Source organism: Heterocephalus glaber, unplaced genomic scaffold (genome assembly GCF_053883595.1).
Source record: "Heterocephalus glaber isolate CG9 unplaced genomic scaffold, H.glaber_assembly_v1.0 deba00001666, whole genome shotgun sequence".
Taxonomy (NCBI): domain Eukaryota; kingdom Metazoa; phylum Chordata; class Mammalia; order Rodentia; family Bathyergidae; genus Heterocephalus; species Heterocephalus glaber.
The window spans coordinates 18,818,020-18,836,371 of record NW_028258406.1 but is presented as its reverse complement, the minus strand read 5'-3'; the positions used below and the strand labels follow the sequence as shown (position 1 = coordinate 18,836,371).

The window sequence follows — 18,352 nt, the reverse complement described above, 5'->3', positions numbered from 1 at the left end:
AGGGGGTATCACAATCCCCAACCTGCAACTATGCTACAAAGCTACTCTGATAAAAACAGCAAGGTACTGCCAAAGAAACAGACCTGAGGACCAGTGGAACAGATTAGAAGATGCAGAAACAACGCCAGACACACTCAGCCATCTCATCTTCGACAATGGAGCCAAACACCCTCACTGGAGGAAAGATAGCCTCTTTAATAAATGGTGCTGGAAAAATTGGGCTTCAACTTGCCAAAGATTAAAACTAGACCTGTATCTCTCACCATGCACTAAACTAAAATCAAAATGGATTAAAGATCTAAATATTAAAATAGAAACTCTGAACCAGTTGGAACAGAGGTTAGGTAGAACCCTTGAAGACATCAGTGTAGGAAAAGATTTTATGAACAAAACCTCAGTTGCTCGTGAACTAGCACAAACAATCAACAAGTGGGATCTCTTCTTATTAAAAGGCTTCTGCACAACAAGAGAAACCACCAGCAGTGTGAAGAGACAACCCACAATGTGGGAAAAAATCTTCACCTGCTTTTCCTCAGACAAAGGTCTACTATCTTGAATCTATAAAGAACTTAAAATGATCCCAAATTTAAAGACCCAATCCAAAAATGGGCATCTGAAATGAACAGACATTTCTCACACAAAGAAGTAGAAATAACAAATAAATACATGAAAAAATGTTCAATATCACTGGTCATTCGAGAGATGCAAATGAAAACAGTGCTGAGATTCCACTTCACTCCAGAAAGAATGGCTGCTATCATGAAATCAACCAATAACAAATGCTGGTGGGGCTGTGGGGAAGAGAAACCCTGCTCCACTGAGGGTGGGAGTGTAGACTGGTGCAAGCACTGTGGAAATCAGTATGGAGATACCTCAAAGAACTAGGCCTGGAAGTCCCATTTGACCCCGCTATTCCCCTGCTGGAGATCTTCCCCATAGAATTAAAAGAATCATACCACAGTGATATATGTGCACCCATGTTCATAGCAGCACAATTTGTAACAGCTAAAACTTAGAAGTAGCCCAAATGCCCATCAACTGGAGACTGGATAAAGAAAATGTGTTTTTTTTATAAAATGGAGTACTACTCAGTCATAAGAAATGAGAAATTAGAGACATTTATAGCTAAGTGGATGCAAATTGAGGCGATACTCTTAAGTGAAATAAATAGGCCACACATGTATAAATACCGAATAGTTTCTCTGGTGTGAGAAACTCAAAGTATAAATTAGGACTAAATATATAATAGGTAATGTGAAATAGAAAAGGGGCAAAGAGGAAGGAAGTGGGAGGACTAGAGGAAAGGATAGAAGAGAATGGGATTAATATGAGAAGATGGAAAAATAGGAATAAAATCTTTGTAATTAGGTAGGAATGGAGGGGTTGAAAAAAGGGCTGGGCAAGGGTGAAAAATAAGAACCAAGACAGACTATGTAAAGGTGCAAATTTCCAATGATGAATGTCATTATATTGTATACCTAAAATGTACCAATGATTAGAATGAATAATTGATAATGTAAAATAGGAAGAATAGGTCCAAAGGGGTAGGGGTAGTGGGAGGGGCAGGGGAAAGGAAAGAAGGGAAAGGAAAAATGATGAGAAATGGAAAAAATGGAAATAAAATCTTTGTAAATAGGGAAGGGTGGAGGGGGTAAAGGGAGGGCTAGGAATGGGGAAAAAATAAGAACCAAGATGCATTATGTAAAGGTACAGTTCCCAGTGAGAAATGTAATTGTGTTGTATGCCTACAATATAACAATAAAATAATTTAATTTAAAAAAATGAAAAAAAAGAAAGAAATTAAATTATCATTATTTGCAGATGACATGATAAAAAAATAAAATAAAATAAAATAAAGAAGAGATGGCAGAAAAGATGGAGGCAGACTTTTTGGAGATTGGGAAGGGGATCATAGGAAAAAAGCAGGGGGATCAAAAATGATCAAAATATATACTTATGTGCCAATTTCCCAAAACAAATGTATTTCAAACATATAACAATAAGAACAGTTTAAACTCACTTAGACATTACAGATTTTTATGAGTGTATGGATATAGACCCTTGGAAAACTATATGTCAAAAAATCAGTATCAATATCTCTGTTCCTCACTCAAGGGCACAGATGCCAATACTATACTTTTCTAATGAAAATACGTACTTTAGCATAACAGTAGCTGGTTGTGCATCTCCATAGCTGCTCTGGGGGAATACAGGCAGCAATCTTTGTGTTCACCCACTTTGTATGATGAATAGCAAGGTGTATGTGTCAAAGTATAAACAGGTATTTTACCCATGTTATGCACCATGTTACATTTTCGTGTATATATAATTTTTTTATTTTTTTTTTTCATTTAGAATTAGCCCAATTCAGTACAATGTCACATGAAAATCTGCTTTTACAACTTTGGGAGAATGGTGAAAGTGAGTCATCAGGTGATTCAGCTACCAATGATGACTTAGATCATGTAAGCCAAAGAAGTTATGGCAGTGAGTTGGAGCAAGATATGACAGATAGAGAAGTGCAGAATGAAGACCCTTGATTCAGATGAGGAAGAAAAGTAGTAATGTAAATAAATATTTCACTCGTCAAAATGCTACAAAGTGGTCATGTATACCTGAACGACCCAATGTTAGAACGAGGTCAGAAAATGTTATTAGGTTCTTGGCAGGGGTGAAACCTATTGGGCAGAATACCAACACTGCGATTCAATGTTGGAAATTATAATGGATGATATGCTACACTAATAATGAAATACAAGTAAAACATTCTATATGCACCAATAGTAATACTCAAAAGTATGATTATCATGACACTAACTGAACTAAAAGCATTCAGGGCAGGACTTTATCATTCTAATCAGAGTCTAAAGGATTTATGGAGAAGGGACAGCTGTGGCATTGAGATCGTTAGAAAAATAATGACACTCAAGGTATTTGGTTTCCTTCAAAATTGCCTACCAAGAAAGAACAAAAACTCCAACAATTTGGCTGCTATTCACTCATTTTTTGAAAGCTTTTTTTGAACTGTCAAGCAATTTATACATTGTCTGAATACATGAAAATTGACAAACAACTTGCATTATTTCATCATTGTTGAAGCTTTTGGCAATATATGCCAAATAAACCTTCTAAATATGGTATAAAAATTTATGGTAGACGTGAAGACATTTTACACCTTGAATTTGGAAACTTATCCTGGAATTCAGCCACCAGGTCTTTATTCATGCAGTAATAAACATGACATTGTGAACAAACTTGCTGCATCTATTTCAAAAAGTAACCCAAATGTCACATTTGACAATTGGTTCACTAGTTACCTATAGTTACATTTGCTAAATGAACACCAGTTGACTAGCACAGGAACTATTCACAAGAACAAAGCCAAGATTCCTGAAAAAAATGTGGCAAGTTCACAATAGAGAAATGTACAGTACAATCTTTGAATTTCAGAAAGACATAACATTGTCTCCTAATATGGTGAAGAAAAACAAAGTAGTGTTGATACTGTCAATATTACATCATGATGACAAGATTGATAGTGAAGCCAGGCACAGTGGTACACACCTGTAATCCTAGCACTTGGGAAGCTGAGGCAGGAGTATCCTATGAGTACAAGGTTAGCCTGTGCTACATAGTGAGTTCAAGGTTAGCTTGGACTATGTAAGGAGATCCTGTCTCAAAACAAACAAACAAAAGGATTGCTAGTGAATCTTTTTTTTTTTTCTTTTGGTACCAGGGATCATATTTGAGTCCTTGAGCTTGAGCAGTAGGCATAGTGAATCTTCAACACAAATGAAGCCAGAAATGGTTTCTTGTTACATTTGGTTACATTTTACAACAAAATGAAAGGCAGAGTAGATGCTGTTGCTGAGTTATGCCGCAACTATGATGTCACATGAAACACAAAAGATTGGCCAATGGTTGTATCTTACTCAATCCTAAACATGTCAGGCATAAATAGTTTCATAATTTATTTTTAAAAATAACAAGCACAAAATATCACAGAGAAATTTTCTTAGAGCATTGGGACTAGAATTGATAAATGATCAATTACAACAGAGAAAGAACAATATGTATCTTCCCAAAGAACTCCTCAAAAGAATTCTGGAGCAGACTGATGAACAAACAGGTGAAACATCAGAAGAACCTCCTAAAAAAAAACTGAGAAGACCAGCAAGATATCAAGTAAGTCCTACCAAAGAAGATCAAAAACAAGACACATGTGCTATTAGTGTAAGTGATACTCGTGTATAAAACATGCTGTTCCCATATGTGAAAACTGCCTTAGGTGTGATAATTGAAGCAAAGATTATTTCTGTGGTAGAGTTCTGTTTATATTTTCATTTTAGTTCACCTAGGAATTTATTTCTTCTGTTATTTTTTAGATCTTGTAAGCAGGTGAACAGTTGATGTTTATTCTAAACATTCATTACATTAAAAACTTAAAATTTTATTGATATTTTATTTTCCTGTTAAGTATACATTGTTTAATATAATAAAACTCATAAAATTAAAATTAATAATTCATTAATAGAAATACTTCTAAAATATAAATGTGGGTGTTATACACCTCCCTATAATGTGCCTTCCAACAAAATTTTCTGTGATGCCCATGGGGCTTTAAGGATACAGTGTCAAGCTCTATCCCCCACTACCACCTCCCTTTTTTTGCCTCTTCCCCTCTAGATGCAAGTCTTTCTGAGAATTGGTTACATAGGACTCATGGCTGATAGGAAATGACATATTTGGTTACCACAAAAACATAAAACTCCTTATGTTATTCCTGGTGGAATGCTATCTAAAGTATTTTATCAAGAGTGCTATCTCAATCACATAGTCCTCCTTGTTTCCAGGCTTGGGAATCCAGAGCATGGGCTAATGTGGTTTCACTTTCTGTGGCTGACACCTTTTCCAGCCATCTATTTAAGGCAGCTAAGTAAGAGGCATGTCCTAGGCACCTTGGGAACCCACAAAAGAAGCCACCAAAATCTTACACTCCAAAGTCACCCTTCAGCTCAGGTGGAAGGGAGGAAGGAACTACCCTATGGAGAATTTACTAAACCACATTTCACAGGCTCCCAGACATGTGTGAAAACTCTAGAAGTTATCAGAAGGCCACCAAAGTTTGGTACAAGGGCTGGTATGGGAAGACTGCAGCTGACCTGCAAGAACAGACTCAGAGAGACCAAAAAGTCTCTAGTTGGAAAAATGGCCTGATTTTTTTAAATGAAAAATTAACCAACTCTCATGGCACTTTTCACTCCCTAGAAAGAAAAGGTGGTCCTAAAATCCAGTTTTGGACATTATTCAGAGAAATCAGCAAACTAACCTGAGATTATCTTCCAAAGTGTCAACAGTGATGTGGGGTACACGAATGATGAGCAGGAGGGAGGACCAGAGTCTTCCAGAAAAATAAATAAATAGAAATAGATCTGGAGCTGCCCCCAGCACAGAAGAGGTGAACTTTCCAGGCTGCCGAACCACCAACCCCAGTGCTGAGGAGGTGAGCATTGTGGGCACCAGCAGCACACATCCCCTGCCTGTGAAATGAGAAAACACATAAACAAGTCTCAAAACCAGACTTCCAGATCACCTAAAGCAACCTCAAAGGGATATGAGAAGGAACAATCATATACTCAACCACCTGGACTCCCTGAACTGGCAACAAAACACAATCTGGAAAAAATGAAATCAGAAATAATTTCTCACATAACAGAAGAGATTGTGCCCATAGTGAAAGACATGATCAACAAATCTAGAGAGGATGTAGATAAAAAAAAATAGAAGAGCTGAGGAACATGATGGAATCCCAACATAGGCAACAAATGGAATCCGTAAAACAGATTTCCAGGAGATTAAAAACTCCACTGAAAGTCTACACAGCAGAATGAGCCAATGTGAGGACAGAATTTCAGATATAGAAGATAAGATTGAAATTAGTTATCAGGAAAAGAAAAATTACTTTAAAATAGTAAGGGAACATGAGAAATCAATCCAGCAGCTACTAGACAATGCAAAGAAGAATAACATAAGACTGATTGGAGTCAATGAAGAAACAGGAGAGAGTGCAGATAACATTAAAAAATTATTTACAGAAGTGATAGCAGAAAACTTCCCAAGGAGGGGAAAAGAACTTCACATACAGATAAGTGAGGTATATAGGACTCTAACTAGCCTTGATCAAAAAAATCTACACAAAGGCATATAATTGTTAAGATTCCAGAAACCTAACAGAAGAAAATTCTACAAGCAGACAAAAGAAACAAATCACAGACAAAGGAAAGCCTATCAGAATCACAGCAGACTTCTCAACTCAAACTCTCAAGGCAAGAAGAGCTTGGAGTGACATATTTCAAGTCCTAAAGGAAAACAGCCTCCAACCCAGATAGATGTACCCTGTAAAACTCTTTCAAAATTGATGGAGAAATAAGATACTTTCATGATAAAGAGCACCTCAGGAACTTCAAGAATACCAAACCAGCACTCAAAAAAATTTTAGACAATATCCAAGGAAAAGACAGTGAGGATCACAACCCCAGGAAGCAAAGCAGAATGAATCCAACAGGCATGACAAGAAATTAAAAGCTAAGGGGGAGAATCAAACAAAAAGAAAAAGTCATGACAATGATAAGTCAATATATATCAGTTATAACCATCAATGTTAATGGTCTCAATTCAACAATCAAAAGAAATAGATTGGCAGAATGGATCAAGAAGCAAGATCCAACAATATGATGCATACAAGAAACACACTTCATTCAAAAAGAAACTCATAGACTGAAAGTTAAAGGGCGGAAAACAATACTCCATGTGATGGAAACCCGAAAAAAAGCAGGAGTAGCTATCCCCTTTGTAGGTCAAGTGGATTTCAAACCAAAATCTGAAACACTTCTGGTCCCAAGAATTTCAGATAAGGGATAGTCAACTTCTGTGTACAAAACTATTGTGAACATGTGCTTTTATTTCTCTTAAGTAAAAACTTAAGAACAGAACTGTTGGTTCTTAACAGTAATACAAGAAATTTCTATATTGTTTTCCAAAATGGTTTTATCATTTTACATTCATGTTAGCAGTATTAGAAAGTTCTAACTGCTTCACACCTAAGTTGACATTTGTTCTTTTAAAAATTTTAACTTAATCTCCCTAATGAGTGTATAACATGATCTTGTTATTGTACTGATTAGTATTTTTCTGATTCTAGTGTTGCACATCTTTCCTTGTGCTGTACTGGCTACTTATCATCTTCTTGTGTCTACTTTTTAATTGGATTGCCTATTAAAGAGCTGTAAGAGTTCTTTATATATTCTGGTCATAGGTTATATGTATTATAAATATGTTCTGTTTAAGGGCTACTTTTCATTTTCTTAACGGTGTCATTTAAAGTTCTAAATTTTGATGGGATCTCGTTGATCAATTTTTTTTTCTTTTATATATCATGTTTTTTGTATCCTGGGAAATTCTTGCCTACCCTAAATTCATGAACATTTTCCCTTATAATTTCTTCTTACAGTTTTATAGTTTTAGTCTTTCATATTTAGGTTCATAGATCCTTTCAAGTTATTTTTATGTATGGCAGTAAAGGGTTGAGGTTAATTTTTTAAATATGGATACTAGGTGTTCTAGTACCATTTGCTGAAAACACTATCTTTTCCTCTGCTCTTGAGTTGAGTTTAAGTTCTATAAAATGTTTTGGTTTTTTTTTTTGGTAACAGGGATTGAACTCAGGTCCTTGTGCTTGCGGAGCAGGCAGCAAAACCACTGAGCTAAATTCCTGGCCCACTATAAAGTGTTAATGTTAAATAATCTTTCAAAAATCAGTGCACCATATATGTGTGGTTCTATTTCTAGATTCTCTATTTTATTCCATTGATCTATATGATTTCCATACACCTACATTGCTTTGATTACTGTAGCTTTAGAGGAAGTTTTAAGATTAGGTAATAAATGTCTTCCAATGCTGTTTTTTTTCTTTTTACTTTTCTAGGTCCTTTTACTCCTACATATCTTTTAAATTTCAATATCCAATTCTTCATTTTTAGCAACTATACACTGACCTGAATTTTTATGTATACCTTGTGTTTTCTAATCCTGCTAAATTCAGATACAAGTTGTCGGTCCTCCTAGAGATTTCTTAGTATTTTCTCTGTAGATGATCATTTCAACTACATACAAAGATTTTACTTCTACCTTGCCAATCTTATGCTATTTGTTTCTTTTTATTGCCAGACTATTTTGGTTTGGTCCTATGTTTCAAAGTTTAATGGGCAGTTGAAGAGTAGGCACATCTGCCCTTGTTCCCCACCTTAGGGAGAAAGTATTGTATCTTTTCCATTCATATAAGGCATTTTTGCTCGAAGTATGGAAAACATGTCTTTTATCTGTTAAGAAGGTTCTGTTCTACTTCTAGAATCCTGATAGCTTTTACTATGAACAGCTGTAGAATTTAGTCCAATACTTTTTCTGCAACTACTGACAGGATCATATGACTTTCTCCTTTCTTCTGTTAAAATGATGACTTATGGGGGTGGATCTTCCAATGCTGAACCAACACTGCCATCCCTATAATAAAAATGCTTTCTACTGCCAGATCTGAGTTCTAATAGTTTGTTTTGTTTCACAAATTTTTATCTATGTGCATACTTTTTTCTGCTATTATCTTTATCCAGTTTTAGTATTATCACAGTGTTGATTTCCTAAATGAATGGAGAAGTGTTCCTTCTTTTTTCTGCTTCAAATGTTTGATACAATTCATCAGTTAAAATATGTATGAGCCTGTTGTTGTCATATAGGTAGGTTTTCAAGCTAGGAATATACTATTTTTAATAGGTGGTATTCAAATTTTATATTTCTTCCAGAGTTAGTTTTCATTAATTTGTCTTCCAAGGTACTCCACAGAAGTTGTCAAATTTATTTCAAAAAATATTTTTGTAGTACATTTTATAGATCCTTTTAAATTCTGTAAAATCTGTGGTAATGTCCTCTAAATCTTTTAACTTTATATATCTTGTTATTGGTACATTTTAGGTATACCATATAATGACATTCATCATTGGAAATCTGCACCTTTACATAATCTCTTGGTTCTTATTTTTTCCACTTTCCCCTGCCTTCCCTTCAACCCCTCCATCCCTCCCTATTTACAGAGACTTTGTTTCCTTTTTTCATTTTCTCATATTAATTCCATTCCCTTCTTTCCATTCCCCTATCCCTCCCACTTCCCCTTCCCCTTTGCCTCTTTTCTTCCTATTTCACATTATCTATTATACCATTTAGTCCTTATTTGCACTAATTTGCACTCATACTAGAGAAACTATTCAGAATTTACATGTGTCCTATTTATTTCACTTAAGAATATCGCCTCAATGTGCAAGCATTTAGCTATAAATGTCTCTAATTTCTCATTTTTTATGGCTGAATAGTACTCCATTTTATTTTTTAAAAACACATTTTCTTTATCCACTCTCCAGGTGATGGGCATTTGGGCTGTTTCCAAGTTTTAGCTATTACAAATTGTGCTGCTATGAACATGGGTGCACATATATCACTGTGGTATGATTCTTTTAATTCTTTGGGGAATATACCCAGCAGGGCAATAGCTGGGTCAAATGGGACTTCCAGTCCTAGTTCTTTGAGGTATCTCCATACTGATTTCCACACTGCTTGCACCAGTCTACACTCCTACCAGCGGTGGAGCAGTGTTCCTCTTTCCCCACAGCCCTGTCAGCATTTGTTATTGGTTGATTTCATGATAGCAACCATTCTTTCTGGGATGAAATGGAATCGCAGCATTGTTTTCATTTGCATCTCTCGAATGACCAGGGATGTGGAACATTTTTTCATGTTTACTTGCCATTTCTACTTCTTTGTCTGAGAAATGTCTGTTCATTTCAGATGCCCATTTTTGGATTGGGTCTTTAAATTTGGGAGGTCTGATTTTTTTAAGTTCTTTTTGTTTCCCATTAAATTTATTGGTACATTTTAGGTATAAAATACAGTTAAATTCATCATTGGGATATTGTACCTTGACATGAGTATTTGGTTCTTACTTTTTCCCCATTCCCCTGCCCTCCTTTCACCCCCTCCACCCTTCCCTATTTGCAAAGAATTTGTTTCCATTTTTTTCCTTTTCTCATATTTTTTCTTTTCCCTTCTTTTCTTTCCCCTACCCTTCCCACTTCCCCTGCTCCTATAGGCCTTTTCTTCCTGTTACACAGTATCAGTTATATATTTTTAAAATTACAATATTAAGATCTAGGAGACATTACCACAGATTTTACAGAATTTCAAAGGATATAGAAAGCATATTACAAAAATCTTTTTTGAAATAAATTTGACAACTTCTAAGAAGTACCTTGGAAGACAAATTAATGAAACTAACTCTGGAGGAAATATACAATTTGAATAGCACGTATTAAAGAAAGTATATTCCTAGCTTGAAAACCTACCTATATGACAACAGCAGGCTCATAAACATTTTAACTGATAAATTATATCAAACAATTAAAGCAGAAAAAAGAAGGAACACTTCTCCCCTCATTTTAGGAATTCAACATTGTACTAATCCTAAAACTGGATAAAGATAATAGAAGAAAAAAGTATGAACATAGATAGAAATTTGTTTAACAAAACAAACTATTGGAAGTCATATCTGGCAAGATGTAGAAAGTGGTTTTGTTATAGGGATGGCAGTGTTGGTTCAGCATTGGAAGATCCACCCCCAAAAGTCATCATTTTATCAGAGGAAAGGAAAAAACCATATGATCCTGTCACTAGTTGGAGAAAAAGTATTGGACTGAATTCTACAGCTGTTCATGATAAAAGCTATCAGGAGCCTAGAAGTAGAACAGAACCTTCTCAACAGATTAAAGACATGTACTCCATACTTCCAGCGAGAACACCTTATATAAATGGAGAAGATACAATGCTTTCTCCTTAAGGTGGGGAACAAGGGCAGATATGCTTACTCTTTATCTGTCCATTAAACTTTGAAACCTAGACCCCACCAAAATAGTCTGGCAATAGAATGACACAACTAGGATAGGATTGGCATGGCAGAAGCAAAATCTTTATATGTAGATGAAATGATCATTTACAGAGAAAATACTAAGAAATCTCTAGGAGCCCCTAGAACTCATACTTGAATTTAGCAAGATTAGAAAACACAAGTTATATATAAAAATTCAGGTCAGTGTATACTTGCTCTGAATGAAGAACTGGATATTGAAATTTAAAAGTTATGTAGGAGTACAAAGGACCTAGAAAAGTTAAAAACAAAAACAAAAACAGTGTTGGAAGACATTTATTACCTAATTTTAAGACTTCTTCTAAAGCTACAGGAATCAAGACAATGTTGCTGTAAGGAAAGACATATAGATCATTTGAATAAAACAGAGAATCTAGAAATAGAACCACGCATATAAGGTCCACTGAGTTTTGAAAGATTATTTAACATTAGCATTCTATAGAATATAAACTCAATTCAAGAGCCGAGGAAGAGATAGTGTTTTCAGCCAACAGCACTAGAACACCTGGTATCCATATATAAAAAATTAACCTCAACCCTTTTTTTCCATACATAAAAATAACTTGAAGGGATCTATGAACCTAAATAGGAAAGCCTAAAAGTACAAAACTTTAAGGAGAGATTATAAGGGAAAATATTTATGAATTCAGGGTAGGCAAGGACTACCTAGGATACACAAAACATGATATATAAAAGAAAAAAATTAATAAATGAGATTCCATCAAAATTTAGAACTTTAAATGACATCATTAAAATGAAAAGTAGTCCTTAAACAGACCATATTTACAATGCATATAACCTATGACCAGAATATATAAAGAACTCTTACAGCTCATTAATAGACAACCCGATTTAAAAGTAGACATAAGATGATAAATACCCAGTATAGCACAAGGAAAGGTGTGCAACTCTAGAATCAGAAAAATAGTAATCAGTACAATAACAAGATTGAATTATACCCTTATTAGGGAGATGAAGTTAAAAGTTTTAAAAGCCTTGTCATGACTTTTTCTTTTTGTTGGATTCTCCCCCTTTGGGTTTAATTTGTGACATCCAATGGATTCATGCTACTGAGTTCCCTAGGGTTGTGATCCTCATTGTCTTTTCCTAGGACATTGTCTAAAATTTTTTGGAGAGCTAGTTTGGTATTCATGAAGTTCCTGAGGTGCTCTTTATCATGAAAGTATCTTATTTCACCATCAATTTTGAAAGATAGTTTTTCAGGGTACATCAATCTGGGTTGGAGGCTGTTTTCCTTTAGGGCTTGAAATACATCACTCCAAGCTCTTCTTGCCTTGAGGGTTTGCATTGAGAAGTCTGCTGTGACTCTGATGGGCTTTCTTTTGCATGTGGTTTGTTTCTTTTCTCTCACTGCTTGTAGAATTTTGTTCTTCTGTTGGATTTCTGGAATCTTATTATATGCCTATGTGTAGTTTTTTTTTTTTTATCAAAGCTAGCTGGAGTCCTATATGCCTCATTTATCTGTATGCCAAGTTCTTTTCCCCTCCTTGGGAAGTTTTCTGCCATCACTTCTATGAGCAGTTTTTTTATGTCATCTGCACTCTCTCCTCTTTCTTCATTGACTCCAATCAGTCTTATATTATTCTTCTTTGCATCGTCTAGCAGCTGCTGGATTGATTTCTCGTGGTCCCTTACAATTTTAAAGCAATTTTCTTTTCCTCCTCACTTATTGCAATCTTATCTTCTATATCTGAAATTCTATCCTCACATTGGTTCATTCTGCTGTGCAAACTTTCAATGGAGTTTTTGATCTCCCGGAAAATTGTTTGCATCTGTTTTATGGATTCCATTTGTTTCCTATGTTGGGATTCCATCATGTTCCACAGATCCTCTATTTTTTAATCTGTGTCCTCTCTAGATTTATTAATCATGTCTTGCACCATGAGCAAAATCTTTGCTGTTATCTGAGTAATTATTTCTGATTTCATTTTTCCCAGATCCTCTTTTGTTGCCAGTTCAGAGAGTCCCAGTGGTTGAGTATCAGATTGTTCCATCTTGTTTCCCTTTGGGGTTGCTGTAGGTGATCCAGAAGTGTTTTTGAGGCTTGTATATGTGTCTTCTCATTTCCATGGTAGGGGGATGCTTCTGGTGCCCACGTGGCTCACCTTCTCTGCCCTAAGAGTGTGGGATGGTGGCAGGGGAGCTTCTTTCTGTGTGCTGGGACCAGCTCAGCTTCTCTGCACATTGCCTGGCTTCAGAGTCTCCCAGAGTGCTTCTCGTGCATCATGCAGCCAGTTAAAGTCATAGAAAGTGGTCCCGCAAGCTGCAGAACTCTCAGCAATGTGCTCAGGATACTCATTTCCTTTTTTAAGTTCTTTATAGACTCTAGATAGTAGACCTTTGTCTGCGAGACCACTGGTGAAAATGTTTTCCCACATTGTGGGTTGTCTTTTCACATCTTGGTGGATTCCCTTGCAGTGCAGAAGCTTTTTAGTAAGAAGACATCCCACTTGTTGATTGTTTTTGCTAGTTCATGGGCAACTGAAGTTTTGTTCATAAAATTTTTTCCTACACCAGTGTCTTCAACAGTTCTAACTAACCTCTGTTCCAGTTGATTCAGCATTTCTGTTTTAATATTTAGATCTTTAATCCATTTCAATTTTAGCTGAGTCCATGGTGAGACATATAGGTCTAGTTTTAGTCTTTGGCAAGTTGAAAACCAATTTTTCCAGCACCATTTATTAAAGAGGCTATCTTTCCTCCAGTGAGGGTATTTTGCTCCTTTGTCAAAGATGAGGTGGCTGAGTGTGTCTGGAGTTGTTTCTGCATCTTCTAATCTGTTCCACTGGTCCTTGGGTCTGTTTTTTTGCCAGTACCATGCTGTTTTTATCACAGTAGCTTTGTACTATAGTCTCAAGGTGGGGATTGTGATACCTCCTGCCATGTCTCTGTTACCTAGAATTGCTTTTGCTATTCTGGGTCTCTTTTGTTCCAAATGAATTTTTGGATTGTTTTCTCAAGGTCCATGAAGTCTGTTGCTGTGATTTCAATTGGGATTGCATTGAATCTATATAGCAGTTTTGGAAGTATGGCCATTTCCACTACATTGATCCTTCCTACCCAGGAGCAAGGGATGTCTTTCCATTTTTTGATATCCTCTTCAATCACTCTTTTGAAAGTGCTATAGTTTTCAGAGAAGAGGTCTTTGATTTCTTTCATTAGGTTGATTCCTAGGTATTTCAGATTTTTGGATGCTATTGTGAAAAGAACTGTTTGCCCTGTTTCACTCTCAGTAAGCCTGTTATTCTTGTAGAGGAAAGCTATTGATTTTTGTGTGTTGACCTTGTATCTAGCTACTTGACTGAATTTGGTTATTAAGTCTAGAAGACTTTTGGTGGAGTTCTTGGGGTCTTCTATAGAGAGTATCATGTCATCTGCAAATAATGACCATTTAACTTCTTCATTTCCTATCTTTATTCCTTTTATTTCTTTCTCTTGTCTAATTGCTGTGGCAATGTTTCCAAAACTATATTGAACAGGAGTGGTGATAGTGGACATCCTTATCTTGTTCCTGATTTTAGTGTGAAGGATTTCAGTTTTTGACCATTTAGTAGGATATTGGCTGTTGGTTTTTCATAGATGGCTTTTATCAGATTGAGGTAGAGACTGTCTATTCCAATTTTTTCTAGGGTTTTATCATAAATGCATGTTGGATTTTGTCAAATGCTTTTTCTGCATCTATTGAGATGATCATATGGGTTTTTGCCTTGGCTCTATTGATGTAGTGTATTACATTGATTGATTTGCATATGTTGGGATGAATCCCACTTGATCAGGGTGTATGATCTTCTTGAGGATCTTCTGCATTCTATTTGCCAGTATCTTATTAAGGATTTTTGCATCTATGTTCATTAGTGAGATTGGCCTATAGTTCTCTTTTTTGGTTGGGTCTTTCTCTGCTTTGGGGATCAAGGTGATGCTTACTTCCAGGAATGAATTCAGGAGTATTGCTTCCCTTTCAATTTCATTGAAGAGTTTAAACAGCAGTGGCAGTAGTTCCTCCCTAAATGTCTTGTATAATTCAGTGGTGAAGCCATCAGGACCCGGACTTTTCTTAGTTGGCAAGTTTTTAATTGCTGTTTCAATTTCATTGATTGATACTGGGTTGTTTAGAATTTTTAGGTCTTTTTCATTCAACTTTGCCAATTCACACATGTCTAGGAATCTGTGCATTTCTTCTGTATTTTCCAATTTATTGACATATAGGTTCTAAAAGTAGGTATTGATGATCCTCTGGATTTCTGCTGGGTCTGTTGTCATTTCACCCTTTTCATTCCTAATTGCATGGATTTGGGCCTTTTCTTTCCTTTTTCTGATAAAGTTGGCTAAGGGTTTGTCAATTTTGTTTATTCTTTTGAAGAAGCAACTCTTGGCTTCGTTAATTTTTTGTATCATTCTCTTAGTCTCCATTGCATTGATTTCTCCTCTGATCTTTATAATTTCCTCCCTTGTATGAGCTTTTGGTTTGTCCTGCTCTTCTTTTTCTAGAAAGTTGAGGTTCAGCATTAGGTTGTTTAATTGGGCCTACTCCGTTTTCCTAATATGTGCATTCACTGCTATGAATTTCCCTCCTAAGACTACTTTCATTGTGTCCCAAAGATTCTGATATGTTGTATTGTCATTGTCATTTAATTGAAGGAACTGTCTGATTTCTTCTTTAATTTCCTCTGTGACCCACTGGTTATTCAGAAGTGTGTTGTTTAGTTTCCATGTGTTTATGTAATTTTTGCAGTTTCTTTTGCTATTGATCTCCAATTTCATTGCACCATGGTCTGATAACATACAGGGAATAACTTCAATTCCTTTGCACTTACCTAAATATGTTCTATGAGGGAGTATGCGGTCTATTTTGGAGAATGGCCCACGTGCAGCTGAAAAGAATGTGTATTCTGATTTTGTGGTGTGAAACATTCTCTAAACATCTGTTAAGTTCATTTGTTCATGAGTTTGATTTAGTTCTGGTATTTCTTTGCTTGTTTTTTGTCTAGTTGATCTATCTATTTGTGACAATGGGGTACTGAGTTTGTCAATTACTATTGTATTAGTGCTTATATGATTTTTTTCATGTCTGCTAGTATTTGTTTTATATAGTTGGGTGCACTAGTGTTTTGTGCATAGATATTTATGGCTGTAATCTCTTCCTCTTGGATTCTTCCCTTTACAAGGATATAGTGTCCTGCTTTGTCTCTCTTAATCAGTGTGGATTTGAAATCCACTTGATCTACAAAGAGGATAGCTACTCTTGCTTTTTTTCTGGTTTCCATCACATGGAATATTGTTTTCCACCCTTTAACTTTCAGTCTATGAGTTTCTTTTTGAATGAAGTGTGTTTCTTGTATGCAGCATATTGTTGGATCTTGCTTCTTGATCCACTCTGTCAGTCTATTTCTTTTGATTGGTGAGTTGAGACCACTAACATTGATGGTTATAACTGATATATATTGAATTGTCATTGTCATGACTTTTTCTTTTTGTTTTATTTTCCCCCTTAGCTTTTAATTTCTTGTCATGCCTGTTGGATTCATTCTGCTTTGCTTCCTGGGGTTGTGATCCTCACTGTCTTTTCCTAGGATATTGTCTAAAATTTTTTGGAGTGCTGGTTTGGTATTCATGAAGTTTCTGAGGTGCCCTTTATCATGAAAGTATCTTATTTCACCATCAATTTTGAAAGATAGTTTTGCAGGGTACATCAATCTGGGTTGGAGGCTGTTTTCCTTTAGGGCTTGAAATACATCACTCTAAGCTCTTCTTGCCTTGAGGGTTTGCATTGAGAAGTCTGCTGTGATTCTGATAGGCTTTCCTTTGTCTGTGATTTGTTTATTTTCTCTAACTGCTTGTAGAATTTTGCTCTTCTGTTGGGTATCTGGAATCTTCCAATTATATGCCTTTGTGTAGATTTTTTTTGATCAACGCTAATTGGAGTCCTATATACCTCACTTATCTGTATGTGAAGTTCTTTTCCCCTCCTTGGGAAGTTTTCTGCCATCACTTCTGTGAACAGTTTTTTAATGTCATGTGCCCTCTCTCCTGTTTCTTCATTGACTCCAATCAGTCTTATGTTATTCTTCTTTGCATCATCTAGCAGCTGCTGGAATGATTTCTTGTGGTCCCTTACAATTTTAAAGAAATTTTTCTTTTCCTGATAACTAATTTCAATCTTATCTTCTATATCTGAAATTCTGTCCTCACATTGGCTCATTCAGCTGCATAGACTTTCAATGGAGTTTTTAATCTTCTGGAAATCTGTTTGCCTCTGTTTTATGGATTCCATTTGTTTCCTATGTTGAGATTCCATCATGTTCCTCAGCTCCTCTATTTTTTTATCTGTGTCCTCTCTAGATTTATTAATCATGTCTTGCACTATGGGCACTATCTGTGTTGTTATGTGAGAAATTATTTCTGATTTCATTTTTTCCCAATCCTCTTTCCTTGTTAGTTCAGAGAATCTGGGTGCTTGAATATCAGAGTGTTCTATCTCATTTCCCTTTGTGGTTGCTGTAGGTAATCTGGAAGTCTTGTTCTGACTTTATGTGTTTTTTCATTTTGACGTTGGGCAAGGGATCTTGTGGCACCTGTGCGGCTCACCTCCTCTGTGCTGGGAGCTGTGGCACACCTACCCAGAAGCCTCCTCTGTGCTGGGAGCTGTGACCTGCCTACCTGGAAGCCTCCTCTGTTCTGGGAGTTGTGGCATGCCTACCCAGAAGCCTCCTCTGTGCTTGGAGCTGTCTTCTAAATCTTGATTGTAATTTTAAAATCTATAATTGATATTATGTAATAGGAAGAAAAGGTCTAAAGAAGTAGGGGAAAGGAAAGAAAGGAAAAGAAAAGATATGAGGAAAGGAAAAAAATGAAAACAAAGTCTTTGTAAATAGGGAAGGGTGGAGGAGGTGAAGGGAGGGCAGGGGAATGGGGAAAAAAATAAGAACCAAGATACGTCATGTAAAGGTACAAGATCCCAATGATGAATGTAACTGTATTGCATACCAAAAATGTACAGTAAACTTAATGGAAAAAAAAATTTAAAGAAAAAAAAAATAGATCTATCTCTCCATTATAAATATAGAATTCCAACTCCATTTAGATTCTGATTATCAGCTTGCTGTGTATGGAGGACAGGATTAGCAGCTTGCTGTATGTGGAGGATAGGACAGGAAGGGCCTCAGAGCAGTCAGTGCAAAAGCATGAATTTGGGAGGTTCTAAGTGTTGTCACAAAGTAGCAGAAGCAAAGGGAGGGTGAGCTGGTGCTGTTCATGGTAGAAATCCATTGATCAGTGTTGGGACTAAGTGACAGGTCCCTCTTCATAGAA

General features: G+C 36.0%; 1 protein-coding gene across 3 annotated transcripts in view; it reads right to left on the bottom strand.

Annotated features, from left to right (window-relative positions):
* LOC147822277 (uncharacterized) overlaps positions 1 to 18,352 on the bottom strand; it is a 246,524-nt gene that overhangs the window by 124,451 nt on the left and 103,721 nt on the right. For 2 of the 3 annotated variants that reach the window (XM_087197425.1, XM_087197426.1), the window contains one exon: positions 4,759 to 5,540. The exons of the other annotated variant lie outside the window; for it this stretch is intronic. The gene's annotated coding sequence lies outside the window, so the exon portion shown is untranslated. Of the gene's footprint in view, positions 1 to 4,758; positions 5,541 to 18,352 lie in introns of those variants that run through there. 3 annotated transcript variants of the gene reach the window in all.